The following is a 6,208-nucleotide window of genomic DNA, read 5'->3' as shown; positions in this document are numbered from 1 at the left end:
ATACTAAAGCATGGAATGACATTCCTCAAAACATAAAGTCCATTTCAAAACTACAGCCCTTTAAGAAGAATCTTGTCTGCCACCTGCTGGACACTTTTTGTTGTGTTCATATTTAGACGTCCTATTTTGCAAATGCTGCCTTTTTGAAATTTGGTATGCTTGTTTGTCTTTGCGTCTATGGTTTATAATGATGTGATTGTGATGCTGTAATTCTGAGTGTTTTACGTGCTGCAGAACAACAATTATGCTGAGTCAGGCTTGATTTTTAGTAATCTTTTCCTGTTAAATCAATAAATCAAATCAAATCAATCAAATCAATATACTCTTTTATCTCAATTTTGAAGACAAACTTCAACAAGTTGAGTCTCAATTAGTCCTATTAAATAGTAATAAATACACTCTACAAACTAAAGTACCAATGCATACACTATATCAAAAGGTGATTCCTAACTCCCATATTGCTGTATTTGTCAAATAAGCTGTTTATTACAAGAACAAAACAAACCTCATAAATTTAATTTTCTGTTTTAGGTTTTAGTCACTCTAAGATTTTCAGTGGCCCTCATCTGCCCCTTATTTTTGAATCTTCTGTTTATCATCATGACATCAGGGTTCGTGAGCAGTGGCGTTGTTTGTTTCAGGGCTTGGTTTCCCTCCTCCCTGAAAAACATCCCAGCATCCTAAAAAAACAAACACTTGTTTTGGTTTAAAGCGGCAGTTGCTTCTGGTTTGGTCAGGACATGCGGTGGCTTATCTTGGTTTTTGGAGGAGTGACAGTACGGGTGTGTCGGCATCTTTTTGTGAGTGTGTGTATTTTTAAACAAGTGCATCAAAAATCCCTTAGCTTGAAGTCAGAGAGAGTCATGGGTGAAAGATTAGACTTGACTGTGAGTGTATTCTCTCCAGAGTTAAAGAGTAAAGAAGATCACCATCCTCTCCCGTGAACCACTCACCTGACCTCCGACAGGAAGTGTTTAGCAATGAAGTTTATTTCACTCTTTTATAGATTAAAACTATAAATGTTTAGACTTGTTGAAGACTGTGAACCACTTGATAAATTTCAATGAATCTTTCAAAAACTAATAATTGAACCACATCTAGAACTCATTAAGTGTCAATTCAAGTCAAGATGTCCACCACAGCAAATGGACATCAGCCAACACAAAAATGGTTTCAACTCAACCATTTTGACAGATACTGGCCTGAAATGTACTGTGGTAGTAGCTGAGGATCAAATTCGACACACACTCTGAGCATGGCATTGTGTGATTTCACAAGATTTTCAAGGTTTGACACAAACAACAGTTTTGTCATTTCTCAACACAAAATGCTTTTAACTTGGAGCTCGCATTAAAGAGTGAACTGATTTCTTTATAGGAATGCTAGGCATTTAATTTGTTCTAACATTATGATAAAACAAAGTCAAGCTATTGTAATAAGTCATGGCGTGTACATGTTTCTTCACTCCTTCTCRTCTTTTTCAGCTTTTTCATGTCACTTTCAGTACTTCAGCACCAGGACAACCACAATAAACAGCAGGACTTCTGGGTATTGTATTGCTCGGACAACAAAGGATTCAAAGGCAGGGACAAGGAGACCACATCTGGGCTTGGTTAGCATCGTTGGCCAGTGACAGATGACTTATATTCTGCTCAGCAGCGCAACTTAACGCTGGCTGGAGAAGACATTTGACAGAAGGAAATGACATCATGAAGAGAAACATGTTTCATGGGCTGCAGAAGAGTTTTATGGACCAAAATCTTTTGTTGGGATTATTAATGTAAGTCTCAACACTGATTTTCAGAAGTTCAATTGAAACTTCACTTCCTCACAGACATACCAGCTTTAAATACAACCATGATCAAAATACAACCATTGTCAGTGCATCTTGTCGTTTAGTACTGCTGAATCTGCCCCTGACCAGTTGAAACTCCAGATCATCGCTCATTATTTTTATTTATTTTATCTGTGTTCTGATTCTAAGCGTGTAACTTTAGCTTCAAAGATCACTCCATCAGCTGATTGGCTAACACTGGAAGTAAACAAACTCCAAACTTGGTGAAGGCCTGTTGTTGGCTTTGACACAACACTTTCATCCCATTTATGTATTCTGCTGCAGACAAACACAGATGAGTCATAAATAGTTATTTCAGGCTCTGTTAAAAGATCTATAACAGATATTCTCTTTTCTTTACCACTGTGCCTCTATTTTTTGAGCTGTATAGATTTAATTGTAGTAATGCAAGTGTAGAAATGTAACGGTTTTATTTTGTTTTCTTTTTAAAAGGTGATCAGGTTTTCCTCAACTTATTTGTCCACCTAACACTTTCACACCAGCTGCTGATTCATGAGTTGCCTAAAACTGCAGAATGTTTTCTGTTCTTTACTTATTTTTAGAGAAAACAGTAATAAAACTCAGTTTTATTAATAGATTTCAATAGTTTTTTTTTGTTTGTTTGTTTTTAGTCTTTAATGGATGAAATGTGTCTAGCAAAAGTTTGTGCTCAGTTTGTTTAATATTTGTAAACAAAACTCGGTTCATTAAAGTAAACATTTTAAGGATTAGCAGCATATTTAAAGTCTGGATTTCTTCGCGCGAGCTAATTAACATCCTTCTAGTTGGTCTCTCGGACTTTTCAGTCCAGCGCGTGAAAGAAAACCAAATTAAGAAGTTGTTAATTTGGAATTGAAAACACCTACTGTGTCATAAAAACTCTCCCCGAGGTGCAGCTGAGTGAAAACAGCCTCCTCATTCGACGGCCGGCCTCCCTCCGCCATGGCGTCAGGTCCACACCTGAATCCTGAATGAGCTCGCGAGTCGGAGTCCCTTTGTGTTTCCATGACAACCACCAGGTTGATTCAAGCCCAACGGGGAGGGTCCGGAAACGGGCGATTTGCGTAAACATTTTGTGAGCGTGCGTAAAGGCACAATGTGGTGTTTTTATTCATGGAGCTGCATGCTCAATAAAAATACTTTTACGCACTGACGTTTTTGTTCCAATCAAAGTTTTTGGTCAGCAGATTTTGCCGGAGAGGATCGCACGCACCTGAACGTCATTCTCACTGATTGGGCTCGCACGTGCACGAGATAACAGGCGGAGGCAGGTGATTTTAATCACTCATTAAGGCTTCTTCTGTGGCTGCGTTGTAATAAGATTAATTGTTTATACTGTATTACAGAACGGCTGTTCTAAACTGCATGACTTCATTGTAGGCCTAATGCAAATTATAATGACAATAAAGGCAATTCTATTCCATGTTCAAGTTTATACTCCCTTCTCTCAGCTAAACCTAGAAATAATTTAAAGTCATGTGATTTTTAGGGAAATTTGATCATCCTTAACATTAGTGAAAGCTGTTTTATAAATCATGATGACCTGAAATTTTCTGGCCCTTGATATTCAATTTACTGGCTAAAATTAACACTTAGGTTTTGTGGCTAATAAAGCTATTTTCCTCTTTTATAAACTAATATACATAAGAAAAAATAAAATAGAGCAGTAGAATAAAGTACACAATATTTATAAATGTATTACATGATGTAAAAGACAGTTAATAACAAATCTTTGCAGCTTATAAAAGAATATAAACAGCACATTATTTAAAAAAAATCCTGCCAGTATATTTGTTTACTTACCACACTGTTAGAGACACAGGTGAACATGTTCGGGGAGCATCCCGGTGCAGCCAGATGTTGCACAGCAGCACACTGGAGTTGATTTCTCTCTGGCAGTGCAGTGTAGTTCCAGCACTTCAGCCTCAGCCTCCTCCCTCGATGGGACAGACGTCCTCTTAGCAAAGAGCCAAACTTGTTTTGTCTTGATATTTTAAAAGAAAGCCCAGTGCACCTCCCACTGTGGTGGTCTGAGCCCGCCCTGCACCAGGTTCACATGCATCTCCACTGCAAAGATCCTACAAGTAGTTTATTTTTTTTTTACTGGCCCACAGGACAGCTGCTGGTTTATGTTGTTAAAAGCAGAAAAGACTGAATTCGAAGAGGTGTTGGTTAAGTTAGGACCCACAGAAAGGCAGATTTTGGGGGGCTAAAACAGCCATGCTTAGATAATGCTGTTGTCCATGATTTGAAATGTTTATTAGTGTACCAGTGTAATTATATGTCTATTATCAACAACATAACTGCTGTTTTTGTTAATTTTGTGTGATTATATGCCATTAAAACATCCTAAAAACAGCATTAATTAGGAGAAATGGTTAATTTATAATCTATTTAAAGGCCTAACATTACTTGAAGGAATGCTTATTGCTCGCCACTTTGTAGTGCCAGAGTTTAGTCATTTTACGCTAAAAATAAAAAGCTTTTTTGTCAAACATTATCATTATTNCAAAACTCAGATGGATGGTGACACCTGCAACCACTCTATTTTGAAGGGGGAAATGGTTGCCCAAGTTTTTTGAACATGTTCAAAACTCCACAGGATACACCTCTGTGACTCATGGAAAGAAACTGAAAAGCTGTTTTCTCTCACAGTCCAAAAACATGTTAAGTTAAGGGGTGCCTCTCATTTGTTTCAGTTGGTGTGAGTGTGATCGATTGTCTGCCCTGTGATGAACCAATAACCTGTTCAGGGTGTGCCTCTGACTGCTCCGAGTGGGCATCAGCTCCCAGGGACACTGCACAGGATGAAACAGGTGTAGAAAACGGACAAAACAGTGAAAAAAAGCAGCTCATTTAACACTGCAAAGCTGGAGGGAACGCACATTTTGGGAAACCATGACACATTCAAAGAACATTGGAAAAACCAGTGAGTATRGCAAAAATATAACCCACATACATAACTACAGCACATTTAAAATATTATACATCATGTGTGTTTGATGTACTATTTTACATTATACTATATATTTCCAGTAGTGAAATGCGTAAATTAAGATGAACGTGGATGTTTGTTTTACAAATTCATCAAAAAAAWTTAAATAAATAAATAAAAAACATTTAAAAACAATATCCGGGATAACTTACAACTTGTTTTAGAGTGTAAAAACATTTTTCATACTTTTTGGTTTATTTTGTTACCATTTTAAGCAAATGTTTTGATGAATAGTCTGGAATATTCTACGTGACTAATACTTCACACTGTCTACTTTTCCCAGTCTTGAGGTGGATGTGATTTTCCTGCCAGCTCTTGATGCTGTAGAAGGAGAACAGAGATCAAAGCCTCGTCTGTCATTCTGCTGACTCATGCCGCTAAAAACCTAAAGCTTTGACTCAGTTCTGTTTTTAGAAAACTTTCATCACTTCATCTGCTGCGGCGCACACAGCAGGACACTACTGTTTATCAAATCATATCATAATCACAACAAAGTCCCTTTGTCTTTTAAAGCAGACTTCAAAACGGAGGTTTTTACTCTTACGTCTTCCTTCACTAGAACTGTGATTTTTTTTTCCTCTTTGTTAATATTTTCTGTACCATCTTTGTTTCCTCCTGTTCTTGCTTTTCATCCTTTCAGTCTTTCTTTCATTCCGTCTCATTCATTTTTCTCCTCAGCTTTATTCACCACTTTGCTTTACTCATTAACTTGACTATCTATCTCTCCATCTCTCCCCTTATTCTCGTTGACATGTCTGTGCGTTTCCTGGCCTTTGTGAAACTCTCCTCTCTGTCACATCTTGTTTTCCTCATTCTATCCTGTTTGAATCCAGCTCCCGCCTTCTTCTATGGCAGAGTCACGCTATTGGAGGAAATGGGGGAACAGTGGCTGCTGAGTGACAGGCTATTCTGGGTGTACTGGGGAGGTAAACACAGAGAGGTAATGGAGGTAAGCGTCCGGTCACTCGGTTGGGTGGTGCACAAACAATGGACCAGCCGGTTCTGACTGGGCAGTCACTGGGCCAGAACTGTGTGGGTGTGGTGGGCAAAGCAACATCACACATATCACAAGAAACTTGGACTTATTTGCCAAAAATAAGTGGAAAAATTGATGTTAAMCAACTTATCTAATTACTAGGGCTGTCTATTTTGCAAATGCTGCCTTCCTGAAATTTGGTATGCTTGTTTGTCTTTGTGTCTATGGTGTAATAATGATGTGATTGTGATGCTGTATTTCTGAGTGTTTTATGTGCTGCAGAACAGGAACCTGCTGTAAAACAGCAATTATGCTGAGTCAGGCTTGATTTTTTAGTAATCTTTTCCTGTTAAATCAATAAATCAAATCAAATCAAATCAAATACAAGGGGATAAAAGAGAGG

This window comes from Austrofundulus limnaeus, unplaced genomic scaffold, assembly GCF_001266775.1.
Source record: "Austrofundulus limnaeus strain Quisiro unplaced genomic scaffold, Austrofundulus_limnaeus-1.0 Scaffold24, whole genome shotgun sequence".
NCBI classification, from domain to species: Eukaryota; Metazoa; Chordata; class Actinopteri; order Cyprinodontiformes; family Rivulidae; genus Austrofundulus; species Austrofundulus limnaeus.
Note: the sequence above shows the minus strand (reverse complement) of the source record.